The 19797-nt window shown below is 42.7% G+C and overlaps 1 long non-coding RNA gene across 1 annotated transcript; it reads left to right on the top strand.

Annotated features, from left to right (window-relative positions):
- The first annotated feature begins 207 nt into the window (after positions 1-207).
- LOC145510503 (uncharacterized) lies at positions 208-13064 on the top strand. Its single transcript, XR_014057060.1, has 5 exons — positions 208-398; positions 1581-1725; positions 2222-2376; positions 4624-4659; positions 10722-13064. It is a non-coding gene; the product is annotated as an uncharacterized LOC145510503 (long non-coding RNA).
- Positions 13065-19797: the final 6733 nt, after the last annotated feature.

The raw sequence follows: 19797 nt of genomic DNA, 5'->3' as shown, positions 1-19797 counted from the left end.
GATGAAATTTTCTTCCCCTGATAAGTCAGGAGGTCCTTATTTCTAGGAAGTCACTTTTATTTGCATGTGACAAAAGAAAGAGGAAATAAGGAGGGCTGTGTCTGGCAGCTACTGCTTTATGTCAACAAGAATAGGGTTTAAAGCACTCGAGCTTTCCATGTTGACTCGCTCAGCTAGGTCATAAAGCTCTATTGTTTTTAGTCACTCGACCCATTTCTCTCTCCAGCTAGCATATCTTGCACAGACCCAGCTGCTCCTGCCACTCATCATCTCCCATCACAAGCAATAGGCTTGACCAGTCATGGCTCCTTTTGGTTGGTTCAGGAATGAGCACATGGTCTGAGCAGAGCCAATCAGAGCCATTTTATAAGGTTAATAATGTATAGGCATTAAAAAAGGTAAGTTATCTTTCTGTATGGGGGTCCTGAATTGGGGCTGTACCCAGCTAGAACTGTTAGAAACCATCTTCCTTACCAATATGGGAGAATCCCTATCTGTGTTATGACAGAATGAACTCACAAACATAGCAAAAACAAGAAGAGGAAGGAAAAAGAGCCTCCCTAACAACATTTGAGCCACAGAACCCAGCCATGCCTAATCCACCTTGCACCCTTGGACTTGCAGTTTCTTAAGCAAATCCATTCTCTTTTCACTTATGTCAGTATAAAGTGGGTTTCTGTCACTTACACAGCCAGAATTCTGATAAATACAATAGCATCTTAGCAGGAACAGAAAGTATACTCCATGAGGGAAAGAGCCACATTTGTCTTGTTGTGCCCATATCCCTAGTGTCCAGCTCAACAATTATTTGGTAAATGAAAGAATACATCTCTGTATTCATTAACACCTCAGCAGGAAATGGTCCAGCAGTGAATAACCAAGAGGTCCAGCAAGCATTTGAGTCATCACCATTTGCTCTTTGAAGAAGAGAACCATTCCTTGTCCTTATTCAGTCTACTGGATGAGATTTTCAAAAGGGCACCTGACAGTTTATTAGTTAAATGCTCCAAGTTACCAACTTGACAATTCCTTGGTGAAATATTCCAGGTTTCACCTGTGTATCTTGATCAAAATGCTTTTCATGTTTGAGTGAAGTTGCTCTGCAAGACTTTTGGGGTTCTTTCTCATTCTTTAGCCCACTGCAGACCCTTACTAAATTGCAAAGAAGATCTCTGAAAGGATGTTTCTTAGGTATTTTAAAATAACTTCCATTCCCCAAAGTAGAATCCTTCAGCACTGGTAACTTAGCAACATGACAAAACACCTCCACAAGCAAAAAGAAGCAGGAAAAATTTGGTCTTTTGTCATACTTATTTACTTGGAATAAGCGTGTCACTTACTGATAAGCAAAACAAACAGAATTGCCACCATACGTCTGTCTTCTCTGTTGGTGTTGAAAGAGATGTTTGTATACAAACAAGAAGCCAACACAAATGGAGTCTCTAGCAAATCTGCAATATTTCTAAACCCCTCAGTTAGTTTTTCAGCCCCACTACATCTATATGACATACTGGAGATTTAAAAAGAGAAAATATTTGGAATAGATTTTAAAGTATGGTCTTTTTCCTATGCATTGGTAGGGAGGTATGGAATACCTAAGCAAAAATATTCATGTGTATCCTGGGCACCAATATATCTGGAGATATCAATCAAGTGCTTGGATTAGGAATAAAACATCCTGAGGACATCACTCCTGTTCCCTGTTTTTTTAGATCTGCATCCAAGGTTAGTAAATGACCTCCCTTAATGAGATGCTGTGTCATTAGCAGTGCTACAGGGAATCATGGCAGAAAGTGAAGAACATTCTAACACTGTGAAGAGGTCCTCCTGATACAGAGAGTCCATGCAACAACAGTGTTTGTGCTTTCTGAGTTTCATAGGCCTTTTTGTTCCTTCCTTTCTTTCAAGTATAATTGCTTTATAATGTTGTGTTACTTTCAGGTGTACAGCAAAATGATTCAGTTAGACATATATTTTTTCAGGTTTTCTATTATAGGTTATTACAAGATTACTGAATATTGTTCTCTGAGCTACACAGTAGGTCCCTGTTGCTTATTCTATATATAGCAGTGTGTGTCTGTTAATCCCAAATTCCCAGTTTATTCCTATCTCACTTTCCCTTTGGTAACCATAAGTTTGTTTTCTATAACTCACAGGCTTTTTTTTTTTTTTTTTTTTGGTTACACTACGTGGCATGTGGGATCCTATTTCCCCAACCAAGAATCGAACCCACGTCCCCTGCATTGGAAAAACAGAGTCCTAACCTCTGGATCACCAGGGAATTGCTCACAGGCCTTTTTTGATGTTGCACCATGGTGACCATGATCATCAGCCAATGAGATCACAAATGCCATCCCAACATGTGCTCTACCTCAGGTAACATAATAAGACAACTCCAAAATGTCCCAGAGTGATCTTACTTATGAGGAGGTTAGTCCCTACCACTCCATTGCTTTAAAATTTTCAAGGAACCCCCACCTCTGACAGGAAAAAGGCCACATTTCTTAGCATGGAACACAGGGACACTGGTGATCTGGGACCTCTACACTGAGCCTCATTTCATACCACACAGTCTCATGCTTTTTTCTCCAAAAGCACAGATCCTTGCCCCAGTGCCTTTGCTCAGTCTCTTCCCTTGTTTGGCTTCCCCAGACTACTCGGTAGTCAAAATCATACCCATTCCAACCAGGAATCCCCTGCCCACTCCTCTCTTCTCCACCCCACAAATGCACAGGCTGGGTCAGAGCTCCTTCCTGGTGTTCCAAAATGCCCCACACCTGCTGCCTTCATTGCACTCATCACAGGTCGTTATCATTTTCTCTTTATTAGTCAGCTTCCTCCACTAGACTGAGATCTCCTTCTGGACTAGAACTGTGTTCTCAGGCAATTCTGAATTACTAATGCCTAGCACAGAGACTGGCATCTAGGAGGCACAACCAAAATATTTCTTGAATAATGAATAAATTAGCTTCTATTTTTTCCCCAAAATAAATCATAATTTCTCTTAAAGCACAACCCACAAACACACACATAACCTTGCACATGCATATATACAAGCATACACACAGCCTCACACATACACTTCTATGACAACTTTTGAAAAGAGAAGAAAGGAATTATAAAACAATTGGGAATAGAACTGCCATATGACCCAGCAATCCCACTGCTGGGCATATACACCGAGGAAACCAGAATTGAAAGAGACGCGTGTACCCCAATGTTCATCGCAGCACTGTTTACAATAGCCAGGACATGGAAGCAACCTAGATGTCCATCAGCAGACGAATGGATAAGGAAGCTGTGGTACATATACACAATGGAATATTACTCAGCCATTAAAAAAATACATTTGAATCGGTTCTACTGAGATGGATGAAACTGGAGCCCATTATACAGAGTGAAGTAAGCCAGAAAGAAAAACAACAATACAGTATACTAATACATATATATGGAATTTGAAAGATGGTAACGATAACCCTATATGCGAGACAGAATAAGAGACACAGATGCATAGAACAATTTTATGGACTCTGAGGGAGAAGGTGAGGGTGGGACGTTCTGGGACAATAGCATTGAAACATGTATATTATATGTGAAACAGAACACCATTCCATGTTCGATGCATGAGACAAGGGCTCAGGGCCGGGGCAATGGGATGACCCAGAGGGATGGGATGGGGAGGGAGGTGGGTGGGGGGTCCAGGAAGGGGAACACATGTAAACCCATGGCTGATTCATGTCAATGTATGGCAAAAACTATTACAATATTGTAAAGTAATTAGCCCCCAACTAAAATAAATAAATTTATAAAAAAAAAAAAAAAAACCATGAATGTATAGTTAAAAAAAAAAAAAAGAAACTTCACCATTTGAATCTGGACATTAATTTGAAACAAAAGGAGATCCTAAAAAAAAAAAAAAAAAAAGGAATTATAAAACAATAATATGTCACATTCAAAAGTACCTTTTAAAAGTCAAACCTTTTTCTGTATATGAATACTTTATCAATCCAGGAAGTCAGGTTCAACTTTCGCATCTTCAGTGACTGACAGAGAACTCGCCACCCACAGAAACAACCTTTTCTATTTTGGGGCTACTCTGAGTGCTGCAAGTCCCTGCTTATGATGAGCTGCAACTTACTTGACTATAACTTCCACCAGCTTGCTGGTCCTAGCTCTGATCTCTAGAGCTACAAAGAGTAAGTCTAATTCTTCCCATGTGACAACTCTTCAAAATATTTAAAGAAGCCAAGAGAACACACCATACATTTGTTAAACTGATGCCCAAACAGTAGGCACCTGAGTCCCTCTCACAGCCCTGATCCTTCTTTCTGGACATGGTCCAGAATCAACCCTCAGCATCTGCCATTAAAAACTTTGAACATGCATGTTGGTATAAATTATAACATGAAATTCTTAAACTTTACTGAACTTTAAAATCACTGGGGAATTTGATTAAAACGCATTGTAGGAGGTCCCCACTCACAGAGATTCTGATGCTCCATGGATATGCATTGGGAAAATAGAGGACACCCTATTTTCATAAGCTGTTCAATCCACTCAACTTTGTGAGGTCAACAGATCACTCACCTAAGATGTCACTAATCTTAGTTTTCTCTTTTGCAGACAAGGGTTCAATCAATATTCTTCTCAGATCACAAGGTGAGTTGAGATCTAACTCCTAAATTAGGAGACAAAACACTGTCTAAATGTTGAATGCACATAAGATGGAAAGAGAATCACGCATTCACTAAGCCTTCAATGTGAGCAAAAGAAGAGTTAGCACGTGGCGTCCCTGCATCAGAGGCTGAGGGAGAAATGTTGGGGAAGAGAGTGAGAGAGCAGATTTTAAGCTCTTCATCCTCCTCCACAGCAATGTTTTAAGCAGCATAAAGATAAGTGATCTGCTCTCTGTATTTTCTGAATGTGTCATGGGAAGCTTCTTTCATTCCATAAATACTTGTATTAGTAAATCAAATAAGCTGGAGAAGAACTTAGGCATGATGCCAGGAGAAAAATCATGCCGGCGTGGCTTCACTTCGTTAATGCTATTAGTAAATCATTCATGGACACTATTGATGAATTTTACTTAAAGAGAGCCTTTCTATTAAAGCAATGGAAAACAAGCTACAAAGAATAGGCCTCATACAGAAGTTTCCAGGGAGAGGATTATCTCAAAGGATGCTAAATACCCAGGCTCCAGAATCAGACAGTACTGAGTTGGCATCCTTAGCCCTTCCAATTACTAATTTCTTATTAATACCTTAAGCAAGTTACTTAAGTCAGCAGTCCCCAACATTTTTGGCACCAGGGACCAGTTTCATCAAAGACAGTTTTTCCAAGGACTGGGGCCAGGGGAAGGGATGATTTCAGGATGATTCAAGCATACTACATGTACTGTGCACTAGGGCTTCCCAGGTGGCTCAGATGGTAAAGTGTCTGCCTGCAATGCAGGAGACCTGGGTTCAGTCCCTGGGTCGGGAAGATCCCCTGGAGAAGGAAATGGCAACCCACTCCAGTACCCTTGCCTAGAAAATTCAATGTACAGAGGAGCCCTGTAGGCTGTAGTCCATGGGGTCACAGAGAGTCAGACATGACTGAGTGACTTCAATTTGCTTCTATTATTATTATACTAGCTCTACCTCAGATCATCAGACATTAGATCCCAGAGGTTGGAGATCCCTGGCTTAAGCAATGTTCACAGCTACATTTCCTCGTCTGTAAAGAGGAATTTTTAATGGTTCCATTATCATGGGGTTGTTAATGAAATGAAAATACAATGCAATGTCCCAACTTATTCAGTTCAGTTCAGTCACTCAGTCGTGTCTGACTCTTTGCGACCCCATGAATTGCAGCACGCCAGGCCTCCCTATCCATCACCAACTCCCGGAGCTTACCCAAACCCATGTCCATCGAGTCAGTGATGCCATCCAACCATCTCATCCTCTGTCGTCCCCTTCTCCTCCTGCCCCCAATCCTTCCCAGCATTAGGGTCTTTTCCAATAAGCCAACTCTTCGCATGAGGTGGCCAAAGTATTGGAGTTTCAGCTTCAACATCAGTCCTTCCAATGAACACCAAGGACTGATCTCCTTTAGGATGGATTGATTTTATCTCCTTGCAGTCCAAGAGATTCTCAAGAGTCTTCTCCAACACCACAGTTCAAAAGCATCAATTCTGCGGCGCTCAGCTTTCTTCACCATCCAACTCTCACTGGAAAAACCATAGCCTTGACTAGATGGACTTTTGTAGGCAAAGTAATGTCTCTGCTTTTAAATATGCTATCTAGGTTGGCCATAACCTTCCTTCCAAGGAGTAAGCGTCTTTTAATTTCATGGCTGCAATCACCATCAGCAGTGATTTTGGAGCCCCAAAAAATAAAGTCTGCCACTGTTTCCACTGTTTCCCCATCTATTTGCCATGAAGTGATGGGACCAGATGCCATGATCTTAGTATTCTGAACGTTGAGCTTTAAGCCAACTTTTTCACTCTCCTCTTTCACTTTCATTACGAGGCTCTTTAGTTCTTCTTCACTTTCTGCCGTAAGGGTGGTGTCATCTGCATATCTGAGGTTATTGATATTTCTCCCGGCAATCTTGATTCCCAACTTATTAGGTATTATTTAATTCCATATCCATACCTGCATGTGCTTATTTGTTCATTTCTTATTTCTTCCATATTCATAAAATACTGTATGAAATCAGTAGTGAAACTACTCCCCCATTTTACCAATAAAGACACTAAGGCAAAGATTTGGTCAATTGCCAGGGAAACAAAATTCAAGTCATTCAGCTGTGAATCTGGAGCTCCATTTCCCGTCAGCCTCCCTCCCACAATGTTGACCTGGTGTCAAGAGAGCCAGAGGGGCTTCTGAAAGCAAACTGGCCTAATGCTCACCCTAGGGGAGCTAACACAAGAAGGAAAGCTACAGATCTAGATTCCATTCTTTCCCATGTATTCAGTTATTCCTTCATTTGTTCATTTCACCCAGGCCCTGGGCCAGGACCTGGAGGGAGGGGTAAGTAAAGCATATTGGATGACCTCTTGTTCTCACACTATTTAGGTCTCTGCTCAAATGTCATCCTATCCGAGGTGCTCCCCCAACAAATCACCCTACCCAACAGAGCAGCCTGTGTCCCTGTCATCTGTTTTATTTTTCTCCATTCCCTCACATACTATGTTTTGTTTGTTTTCTTCCTTCATCCCCTGCTATAATATAAACTCAATGAAGGTAGGACTTTCTCTATATTGTTCACTTTTATATCTCCAGGCCTGAGAATGGTGCCCAGCCCACAGTACACACTCAACAAGTATATGTTGGCTAAATAAACAGAGGGGGACATCTGGGGGGGGGGGGAAGTAAACCAATAAATGGTTGTGTATTGCGAAGTGCTAAGAAGGCAATCCACTGGGGTTGGCTAGGGAATGATGCTCAGGGAGCCTCTTGGCTGCTGGACAGATGGTGATGGAGAACCTCTCTGAGCAGGTAACAATCCAGGGGTCAATGAGCAGCTTATATACAGACAAGGAGCGAACTCTACCTATTGCCCCCAGGTGACCCAAGGCCAGTCACTGCCCTTTCCAAATTGCAGCCAAATCAGGGTTCAACTATCAGAAGCAATTCTCACCCATCAGACCCCTCCCAGGACTTAGCATGCTGAAGATGCTGAGAGCCGGAATAGATTTAGGGGGCTAGCCGGGACATGATACTTAAACAAAATGCCTTCATAAAATCCACTGCATGCACCACAAAAACTACAACACAAAGAGGATTTAAGCCTGGGCTTTCAGCTCATGGAGCCACGCAACTCTGCAATATTTTGGTTATGCTCTAATTAGTTGTTAGCATACAGTGCAGGTGTCAGGTAATCTATGCTTACTTGAAAGAAATTTGCCAGTAACAACCAGCATAAATGGATAAGAGGAGGTCAGGGCACCTTACCATTGGGAGAGATCCACCATCCCTCATGCCAAATGTAGGAGGAAGAACGCAAAGGATCGTGGCATGTTTGGGACTCAGGTGGGAGACACAAATGAGACCATCGGCTGCAGAAGTGAGGTTCGTTTCCAAACCAGCAGGGGCAGTGGAGCATCTCTGGGAAGAGCTGCCTTTACACTCTCCATAGTATGTACTGTGAGGGGAAACACTTACTGTGTCTCCACTGAAAGGATGTATATGCATAACTGAATCACTTTGCTGTACAACTGAAACTAACCATTATAAATCAACTGTACTCCAATAAAAAAAAAATGTATGTCAAAGGAAAGAAAAAAAGAAAACTATGTGGCATAAAGGCATCACCTCACCCTCACATTGTAATAGAAAAAGAAGTAGGCAGAGGGGGACAAATAGCTCAGATGAGCCAGAAGCTTAGATGCAGAAGTAACCACACAGGGGCTCTGACACCTCCTACCATCACCCCTGCTCCTCCCTGCCTTAACTGAAATGAAAGCACCATTCCCACAGTCTGAACCACAGCAGCCCAGGCTCTGACAGTACTCACACCCGTCGATTAAAATCACCATGCTCTACAGGGAGCTCAGCCTGGTCCTCTGTGGCAACCAAGAGGGATGAGATGGAGGAGAAGAAGGGGAAGGCTCAAGAGGGAGTGGATATATGTATACTTCTGGCTGATTCACATGTACGGCAGAAACCAACACAACATTGTAAAGCAATAGTCTTCCAATTAAAAATAAAAATAAATAAATTAAAAATCACCACGCTCTAAACTGGAGAACAAGGATTATGTCCCCATTTGGGTACATAATGGCCAAGGGGCTCAAGCCTGTTAATTCAACTCTGAGCTTTAAAAGTCAAAATACACAACATTCAGGAGAGATACTAATTTTACACAAGGTAATCCACCATAAGCTATCAGCACTCTACCTGGAATTAGTTTATTAGATTAGCTTTGAAAAAGACAGGATGCTGAGTGAATGGAACCAAGAATGGACAAGTTTTAATGAAATTAAAAGTTAGAAGAAGGACTACTATATGGCCCACTGCTGGGGAGAGCTAGCCTGGGATATGGGTGTCCTAGGAAACTGTCCTGAGTTGTCAGAAGAGGCGGAACAGCCCTGGGAACCCAGAGATGGTGGTGGCAGAGAGGGCGGCACAGAACAGTAATTTTTCAGTTTTGCCAAGAGCATGCCCTGTTCTCCACACTCTAAGTCTGTCTTTCCAACTGCAAAATTGGCATGGTACCACATTCCTCTTGAAGTTGAATAAAGATTAAGTGAAGTAGCACTTGTCAAGACCCTCGCAGACAGCTTGGTGCATAGTAGGCATTCAGTAAGTAAGGAGTGACCAATTTTTTTTAGAAATGGTACATAAAAAACAAACTTCCCAAAGGGGAAAGTGGGTGGGGGAGGGATAAATCAGGAGTTTAGGATTAGATATAAACTACTATATATAAAACAGATAAGCAACAAGGTCCTACTATATAGCATAGGAAATTATATTTAATACCTTACAATAAACCATAACAGAAAAAAATGTGGAAAAGAATATACATATTTGTGTAAAACTGAACCCCTTTGCTGTACACCAGAAACTAACACAACACTGTAACTCAACTATACTTCATTTGAAAAAAATAACATTAAAAAAATGGTAATAGGACTGTGAGAGAGTAAGTGTGTGGGAAGAAACAAGAATCCTGAATAATGACGACTAATGTCATGTACTCTGCCCAGGAGTTGCAGGACAACTGCTTCAAGATCATTACTCTGGAGAAGAGAAGCAGCTTCGAGATGGGTCAATGAGACCTCCCCCACGCTGAGCCAAAGTATCTGTGGGCCTGAAGCATCTCAGGTTTGCCTGAGGTAGACAAATGTTCCCATCTTATCAGTGGATTTCTTTTCTAATTAAAATGCATGAACTCCTGTAAGCTCCAGGTGCCCAGAGGAAGTGAGGCAGGATGGGAGGAGGCGAGCAGTGAGCCACAAAACCTTCTCCCTTGTTTAAAATCCAACCAGCAAAAAGATCATCGCCTAATAGTGTGAGCAAAGATCCTGAATAAGAGAGCAGGAGAGATCTCTATTAGGAGAGAAGAAGACAGGTAAAATTGGATGTCCCAGAGGTCCTTCCTCAAGGAGGTGGAGGCGTACTGTCTGGGGCTGCTGGCACCCAATTTCTGTCTGTCTCAGATGGTATTTTCCACAGGATAACCTGATAGGGAGCCAAGGAGAAACGCTCGTGAAATAGTAATAGACGTTTACTGTGTACTTCCTTGGTGTTAGCACTTTGCATTCATCATCTCATTTATCTCTTGTTGTTTGCTATTTAGTTGCTAAGTCATGTCCAACTCTTTTGCGACCCAGTAGACTGTAACCCACCAGGCTTCTCTGTCCATGGGATTTCCCAGGCAAGAATACTGGAGTGGATTGTCATTTCCTTCTCCAGGGGATCTACCTGACCCAAGAATCAACCTCGCATCTCCTGCATTGGCAGGTGGATTCTGTATGACTGAGCCATCAGGAAAGCCCCATTTATCGCTTACAAAATCTTTTAATTTGACATTATTATTATCCCTGTTTCATGGGTGAGGAACCTGAGGCCTCAAGGTTACTTTGCCAGGTCTTATAGATAATAGATGGTGAAGATGGAAATCAAATCCTAGTAGCTCAATAATAATCCTTAATATTCATTGAGCACTTACTAAACATAAGACACTTTGCTAAACCCTTAACCACATTATTTATTTTATCCCTTTGACAACCCTAGGTGGTGGCTACTGTCAAGACACCCATCTTACAGATGAGTAAGCTGAGGTTCAGAAAAGTTGGGTGACTCACTCAAGGTTATCCAGCTGGTAAACAGTGGAAACAGGATCCAAATCCTAAATCCAAATCTATCCTGTCAAAAACTGTGCTCTCTACACCACACTGATCAAACTGCTGAGCACAAAGGGAACACAGGGTGTTATAACCTGGATATCATGTGCTCTGGAATGGGACCCTAAAAACTGCATTTCTGACAAGTTCCCCAGAGATACAGATGCTGCTGGTCAGAGATCAGACCTTTGAGAACAACTGACTCAGGAAGAGTGGCCTGAGGATGAACGTGAGGTGGGTGGAAGATGAAACACGTTGGAGAAAAAGAGAAAGGGATGGGATGCTGAGAGACCAGCTGCCATGTAGCACACACTCCCTAAGACACTCTGCAAGGCAGATGGACACTCTGACCATCACCCTTTGATCAGGTAAAGCACTTTGTGGCCCAGCACCTGTCCTCTGACCTTACATCCTGTGGGATCCCAGGTTGGAGGTCATGAGTTCTACGAATCTTCTTCCTCAACTCCTTCTCAACACTGAGTTAGATGTACTCTGAAAAGTATTCAGTTCCTACTGAATCAGCATTACTCTCCATTGCAAAGGTATGTTTCAAGTGTCTCTCTTCCACCATGAGGCTGTTGTTGTTCAGTTGCTCAGTCATGTCCAACTCTTTGTGACCCCATGGACTCCCTGTCCGTCACCTTCTCGCAGAGTTTGCTCAATCTCATGTCCAGTGAGTCGGTGATGCCATCCAATCATCTCATCCTCTGTCACCCTCTTCTCCTCCTGCATCAGGGTCTTTTCCAATTAGCTGGCTCTTCGCATCAAGTAGCCAAAAGTATTGGAGCTTCAGCATCAGTCCTTCCAATGAATGTTCAAGGTTGATTTCCTTTAGGATGACTGGTTTGATCTCCTTGTTGTCCACAGGACTCTCAAGAGTCTTCTCCAGGACCACAATTAGAAAGCATCAATTCTTCAACACTTGGCCTTCTTTATGGTCCAGCTCTCACATCCGTACATGACTACTGGGAAAACCATAGCTTTGATATATGGACTTTTGTCAGCCAAGTGATGTCCCTGCTTTTTAATACACTGTCTGGGTTTGTCATAGCTTTTCTTCCAAGAAGCAAGTATCTTTTAGTTTCATGGGTTCAGTCACTGTCCACAGTGATTTTGGAGCCCAGGAAATCTGTCACTGTTTCTACTTTTTCCCCGTCTACTTGCCATGAAGTGATGGGACCAGATGCCATGATCTTAGTTTTCTGAATGCTGATATTAAGCCAGATTTTTCACTCTGCTCTTTCACCCTAATCAAGAGGCTTTTTAGTTCCTCTTCACTTTCTGCCATAAGAGTGGTATCATCATCCTCAGGGAAGAGCTGAGAGCAGGGCCCTTTTACTCCCATGTCACAGATGAGGACACTAAGGCCAGGAGGCCGCAGAGCACCGGGGGTGGCAGAGCCCAGGTCTGAGCCCCAGATCTCGTGGCTCCAAAATCTCTGCTACTAATGTTCCCTCCACATCCCGGGTGTAATGGAGAAGGAACAAAAATGAAAGATGTCACAGTTCTTGTCCTCTGAGAATGGACAGCCTACTTGGGGAAAAGAATATACACAAGGAGAAAGAACTTAAGAGCTCTTATGAAGCAACATATGAAGAGGTCTGGCTTGATAGCACTGATAGCTCCAAAGGTGGGCTGGAAGTTAGTGTTCCCACTCTGGACATGCCACGTAACCTCAAGCCAGGTGACTTCTCTTGAGGGGAAAAATAGTATGAAACTTAAAGGCTCACTTAAATAACATTAAGAGCAGCTAACATATAAGTAGAGTTTTTCCTATATATCCCACACTACTGTTAATACAGAAAGTTGAAGATCCATTTGGAATAATGTTTTCTTCCATTTATCAACTGCTCTATTATGTACCAGGCATTGTACAAAAGACTTACCTATAAGATTTTATGTATGTTGTCAGAGTGGTTTTAAGATCCTGATAGTATTTGTTCCTTTTTACAGATGAGAGAGCTGAGGCATAGAGAGGTTAAGTCTGGATTTTCAAACAGGTTTGTGATCCCCAGTGTGAGGTGAAATTAATTTAGTAGGTCATGACAAACATTGTATTAAATGAACAGAAAAAGGAGGGGACAGGAGGGAGGAGAAGGCATGCAACAGAAGATATCAGAATGCAAATCATGTGGTATTATTTCATTATTTTTCTTTCAGTATGTGTGTTTGTGTGTGTACAACAAGAAGTACTGTAAAACATGATTTTATATGAGGATTTTTACAATGAAAATATCGAAATGAGTCTCTGTGTAAGGTTTAGAAGCCACTGGGTTAAGTGACTTGCCTGAGGTCCTACAGCTATGATTTGTGGAGCCACAGTTCAAATCCATACAGTCTGTGTCTCCAGAGCCCACACTCTTGACCTCTAAACTGTGCTGTCCAATAGAAATATAGTCAACCACACACGTAATTCAAATTTTTCTAGTAGCCACATTTAAAAATAGAAAAAAAAACAACCACACTGAAAAATTATTAATATAATACATTTTATGTAACCCAATATATCAAAACATTAACATTTCAGCATGTAAAAGTTAGTTTCAAAACTCAATTAATTATTGAGGCTTGTTTCATTTGGGGATTTTTTTTTTTTGTAACTTTTTTGGTACTAACTCCCAGAAATCTGATGTCTATGTTATCTCAGTTCAGACTAGCCTTACTTCAAGTGCTCAAAACAACGTGTGGGCAGTGGCTACCTGAGGAGAAGGCACAACCCTAAACAATACTATCTCCAAAACCCCTTGGAAGAGCAGCCCTTCATTCTCAAACTTCACTACAAAAGAGAATTTCTCATCATGTTCTGTCACCACTTTTACCTTCCCATGGCTTCCTTCACACTGTTTCCAGAACATCTAAACCCAAACCCCACATCAGCGGCTATTTGTGCCTGTTCACCTTGGCTCCTTTTAGGTTTCACATCCTTGCTAGGCCTTGGGGGAGAAGAACTGGCAGGAAAAAAGACTCTGCAGCTGAGACAAGCTGAAGCAAGGTGAGGACCAAAGCCCTGAACAAGAGGAATCTGTGTGGAACAATGACCCAAGCAGACTGTGTGCAAAGTGGCAGGCTCACTGGCGGCTGAGCTCTAGCTTCAGAAGCACATCCTGCTCAGTTTTGCAGAGATGCATTGAATCACTCACACTCAGCCCTGACAGAAGTCGGCTGACCCCATTTTCATGTCTTTGCCAAAATAAGCAGACCGTGGAACTGCAGAAAGATGGGCATCCAGAGAGCTGTTAGAAGACAAGACAACTGCTATTTTGTGACTTCAGAGCTGCCCATTAAATAATCTGATAAATACTATACATAAATATTCTGTAACCATGGTCGGTAGGCTGGGAGCCCCAGGTAGCCATTACCCAGGTGTGCTCTGGGCTCCTGTAAGCTGAGAGGGGGGTTTCCACACAGACAAAAGGGAAGGCAAGGCTCACTGCCTGGCAGCAGACAGGCCCAGGAAGCTAGAGCAGACAGGCTCCTGCTTCCAGCTCCTTGCATCATCCCCAGGACCCCATTTGCCTGGGTACTCTTCCTTTCAGTCCATCGATTTGGTTTCCAAAGTACTGAGAGTGCTGACCAGGGAAGGAAACTCACTGTGGGGGTCACAGGGAAACAAAGAGAAAACCATCAGGCACTTTTTCCTGGATGACGTGTCAGCACTCCTCAGACTGAGGAATGGAATTGTAAAGTCTGCAGAGTGTTTGTTCATGGCAGCGGAAAAGATCAGGAGCCCTTCCATTATGTACTGGCTTCTTATTAAATGAGCAAATGCCAGGTACCAGTCACCCCAGCTGGGTCCTGGGTACTCAGAAAGGCATTGCCTGCCCACCTCACATCCGGGAGCATGCATGCCAGCCAACAGACTAGGCTACAGAGAACACAGCCCTGCAGGGACTGTAACAGAGGTGTAAGCAAAATATGGTGGGGACCTGGGGAAAGGAATCATTCTGTGCCTGCTCTGGCCTCATGCTCCTTTGAGAGAAGTAACACTGCCCCCACATCAGAGTCTGTCTCGTAGTTTCAGCCCAGGAAGACAGCTGCCTGGTGACCTATCCTAACCAAGTCCCTTCTCTCGGAGCTTGGAACTAATACCAAATACTTGTTTTACTCTCCATGGGCTACCTGGACTGAGAGCTTATGTAGTGTCACCAAAGAGTTATTTCCCCACACACTGAGAGAGAAGCAAAATTCAATAATCTATTCATAAGAAAACAACCCAAACAGGGAGGAAACAACCCAAACGTCCATCAGTTGATGAATAGATAAACAAAACATGGTGTGTGTGTGTTTGCAACCCCATGGACTGTAGCCTGCCAGGCTCCTCAGTCCATGGAATTTTCCAGGCAAGAGTACTGGAGTGGGTTGCCATTTCCTTCTCCAGGGGATCTTCCAGATCCAGGAATTGAACCCGGGTCTCCTGCATTACAGGCAGATGCTTTACCATCTGAGCCATCAGGGAAGCCATATATATATATAACAGATTATTAGTCAGCCATGAAAAGGACTGAAGTACTGATACCTGGTACAACATGAATGATCCTTGAAAACTTTATGCCAAACAAAACAAGCCAGACACAAAAGCCATATACTCTATGAGTCCACTTATATGAAATGCCCAGAAAAGGTAAATCCAATAGACACAAAAGTAGATTCGTGGTTGCCTGGGGCTAGGGAGAGGAAGGAATAAGAAATGACTGCTTTGTGAGCATGGCATTTGGGGATGGGGATGATGAAAAAACTTGATATTGGTGACAGCTGCAAAATTCTGTGAATGTACTGGAAGCCCCTGAATTCTATACTTTAAAAACACTGAAATGGTGAATTTTATGTTATGAGAATTTTACCTCAGGAAAAAGAAAGGTCTATGTTGGGCTTCCACAGTGGCTCAGTGGTAAAGAATCCACCTGCCAATGCAGGAGACTCAGGTTGGAACCCTGGGTCAGGAAGATTCCCTGGAGAAGGAAATGGCAACCCACTCCAGTATTCTTGCCTGGGAAATCTCATGGACAGAGGAGCCCTGCTGACAACAATCCATGGGGTCGCAAAAGAGCTGGACATAACTTCACAACTAAATAACAACAACCTATGTTACCCTTTTGAAAGGAATGTGTTTCAGTATGTTTGTGTCCATCACAACTGAAAATCACTGACATAAACTGCAGTGCCTGTGCTGCGTGTCTTGTCCAGGGCATACAACTCTCAGGTGCCAGGGGTCGCACTCAGCCTGTGTTCTGTTCAACTGCTGACCTAGTTCCTCCTCCTCCACACTGTGCCCTCACTTAACATGGAGAAGAAAAAGGCTTTTGCATCTCTTCAACAGACAGCTGGCCACTTCTCAAAACCTGCCAATGGGTGGTGAGCATCCATCCAAGTGTATTTATTTGGGTTCTGTCAGCAGAAACCAGACTTTATTAAGAAGATGTTAGTGAACCTCTTTGCTTCCCTGCTTTTGGGAGAATTCTTAATGGTTCTAATGCACAGGCGTCATTTTTCAGCAAAATCTAATATTTATGTCATTTCCAGACAGGGAACATTGAGGCTCTCATAATGTATCACTCTTCGCTTTGCTCCACAGCACAGGCTGGACAAATCGCTCAGCCATTTGTCACCACATCCCGCCTCAGCCACATCCTAGGTGCAGGGTTTTCAGTTCAGTTGCTCGGTTGTGTCCGACTCTTTGTGACCCCAGGGACTGCAGCATGCCAGGCTTCCCTGTCCATCACCAACTCCCAGAGCTTGTTCAAACTCACATCCATTGAGTCAGTGATGCCATCCAACCATCTCATCCTTTGTTGTGCCCTTCTCTTCCTGCCTTCAATCTTTCCCAGCATCAGGGTCTTTTCCAATGAGTCAGTTCTTCACATGAGGTGGCCAAAGTATTGGAGTTTCAGCTTCAGCATCACTCCTTCCAATGAATATTCAGGACTGATCTCCTTTAGGATGGGCTGGTTGGATCTCCTTGCAGTACAAGGGACTCTCAAGAGTCTTCTCCAACACCACAGTTCAAAAGCATCAATTCTTCAGCGCTCAGCTTTCTTTATAGTCCAACTCTCACACTCATACGTGACCACTGGAAAAACCATAGCTTTGACTAGATGGACCTTTGTCGGCAAAGTAATGTCTCTGCTTTTTAATATGCTATCTAGGTTGGTCATAGCTTTTCTTCCAAGGAGCAAGCATCCTTTACTTTCATACATGCAGTCACCATCTGCAGTGATTTTGGAGCCCAAGAAAATAAAGTCTGTCACTGTTTCCACTGTTTCCCCATCTATTTGCCATGAAGTGATGGGACCAGATGCCATGAGCTTAGTTTTTTGAATGTTGAGTTTTTTTTTTTTTTTAAATATAAACATTAGTATGTTGATGTTTATTGATTTTTGTGTGTGTGTATTTTCTTTTTTTTTTTTAATTTTATAAATTTATTTATTTTAGTTGGGGGCTAATTACTTTACAATATTGTAATAGTTTTTGCCACACATTGACATGAATCAGCCATGGGTCTACATGTGTTCCCCCTCCCGGACCCCCCACCCACCTCCCTCCCCATCCCATCCCTCTGGGCCATCCCATTGCCCCGGCCCTGAGTCCCTGTCTCATGCATCGAACATGGAATGGTGCTCTGCCTCACATACGATAATATACATGTTTCAATGCTATTCTCCCAGAACGTCCCACCCTCACCTTCTCCCTCAGAGTCCATAAAATTGTTCCATGCATCTGTGTCTCTTATTCTGTCTCGCATATGTTGAGTTTTAAGCCAACTTTTTCACTCTCTTCTTCTACCTTCATCAAGAGGCTCTTTAGCTCTTCTTTGCTTTCTGCCATAAGGCATCTGCATATCTGAGGTTACTGATATTCCTCACGGCAATCTTGATTCCAGCTTGTGCTTCATCCAGCCCAGCGTTTCTCATGATGTACTCTGCATATAAGTTAAATAACCAGGGTGACAATATACAGCCTTGACGTACTCCTTTCCCAATTTGGAACCAGTCTGTTGTTCTATGTCCAGTTCTAACTGTTGCTTCTTGACCTGCATAGAAGTTTCTCAGGAGGCAAGTAAGGTGGTCTGGTATTCCCATCTCTTTAAGAATTTTCCACAGTTTGTTGTGCAGGGTTAGGTACACCATTAGCAGAGGCAGGAAGGGGAGTGAGGTGCCAGGACAAAAACCTGAGCCAAAGAAACTTGTGTCTCCTAGAATCTCAGGTCTAGAAAAGACCTTGACACACTAAAATGTTACAGAACTTTTGTCTTAAAAAGAAAACACAAAGCTTTGATTTCTCTATGAAGTTTGAATGTTCTGTTTCTTTACAAGCCAATGATCTTGTGGTTACAGGTTAAATAATAATAAAAACAAACTCCAGGGAAGCAAAGATGACAGGGTGGGTATGCATTCCCTACTTTCAAATTGTTTATAAGAAGATACAGTGCACGTGCAAGTATGTGACACATACTAGGTTCACATTTCACATGCATGACCTTGAGTTGTGGGCACTTCTGTACTCCCTTACAGATGAAGGAACTGATGCTCAGAAGGCTCCATGATCTTCATCAGGTTCACAAGTGAACATTAAGTTAGTGAAAAAGGCAGGTTTGAACTCAGTCACCGTATTCTAAACCACAATGTTATAACAGAACGATTACATAATCATGAATATTTTAGAGTCACATATTGAGTGGAAGACAGTGCTTTGCAGAACTTTATAATGCTCAAAGATGTTTCACACTCAGTGCCTGACAGAACAGAGGGTGATAGCTGCAACATTTCTCAGATCAGAACGATGTTAAGGGTGGAGATTCCATAGATGCAGTAGTCTTTGAAGGATAAAGTTGTATTTTAATAATTAACAAGAAAATGAGGAGATCAACATGAGATGAGAAAAGCAAAGGAAAAAGTTTGTAAGGGTGATAATTAGCTGGCTGGGATGAATTCCCAGTATGGAATGCAATCATTGATTAAGCATCACAAAGGTACTTGCTTTAGGGTTCCTTGCTGATGGACAAACAGTAACAACAATAATGGCACCGGCTAACATCTGCTAGGCAGGTTGTAGAATAGTCACTCACAGTGCTAACCATTATCAGTGACTACCGCCTTTGGTAACCAACCATAGTCCCCCTCTGGGTAACTACATGCACACATTTTCAGGCTGTATGGTTCTCTCAGCTCTCGGGTAAGCCATGAAACTCAGGCTTACAGCAACTGAAGCATCATATGTGAATCAAGATTGACCTCAGTACTGGTTCAGAGATGGCCATGATGACCAGTCAGAGTCAATGATATGACTTTCTCCCTGAAATAATATAAAGGTTGAAGCTATTGTTAGTCATCTTGCTGAAGAGATGTAATGTTCTGATGATACTGTGGGAGTCCTGAATCTAGTCCTACTCCTGGACTTCTGTACTGGTGAGCAATAAACTGCCTTCTGGCTCTGGCTTTTGGTCAACTTTTGGTCACTTTCAATGGAAGAAGCCCTAATTAACGCAAGAACATAAATGCAACTCACTGAGCTTCACAACACTACCATGAGGTGGGCATTTTTAACAGGGACTGCTCCTTCCTTTTTGAGATAAGGAATGGAGGCACCAAGAGGTCAAGTCCTCTGGCAGGTGGTAGGAGCAGGATTTGAACCCAGACAGTGTGGTTCTAGAGCCAGCACCCCCCACCACTGTACCAGCTGGCTGCTGTCTAGCCCTACTCTTATGGAACAGGACTCTCTCCACAAGCCTAAAATAAGTCTTTTCACTCAAAATAGCTCCAAAGGCTTAAAATACCTTAGAGGGTGTAAATTTCCTCAAGCTCCTTTAGGTTTGCAATGATCCCTTTTTGGCTTCAGTTGTCTCCCTGAAAAGAATCATTTAAGCAATAAAAATGTCTCTCCCCAAGTCATCTTTCAACTGCTGATACTTCACTTTCCCAAAAATTATAGATAAAAATAACAATGCACGGAAGCGAAGAATACACGGCCGC

This window comes from Giraffa tippelskirchi, chromosome 6 (assembly GCF_054371585.1).
Source record: "Giraffa tippelskirchi isolate mGirTip1 chromosome 6, T2T-mGirTip1v1.2.pri, whole genome shotgun sequence".
In the NCBI taxonomy this organism is placed as follows: Eukaryota; Metazoa; Chordata; class Mammalia; order Artiodactyla; family Giraffidae; genus Giraffa; species Giraffa tippelskirchi.
The sequence above is the reverse complement of the archived record's forward strand: the minus strand, read 5'-3'. Positions and strand labels throughout refer to the sequence as shown.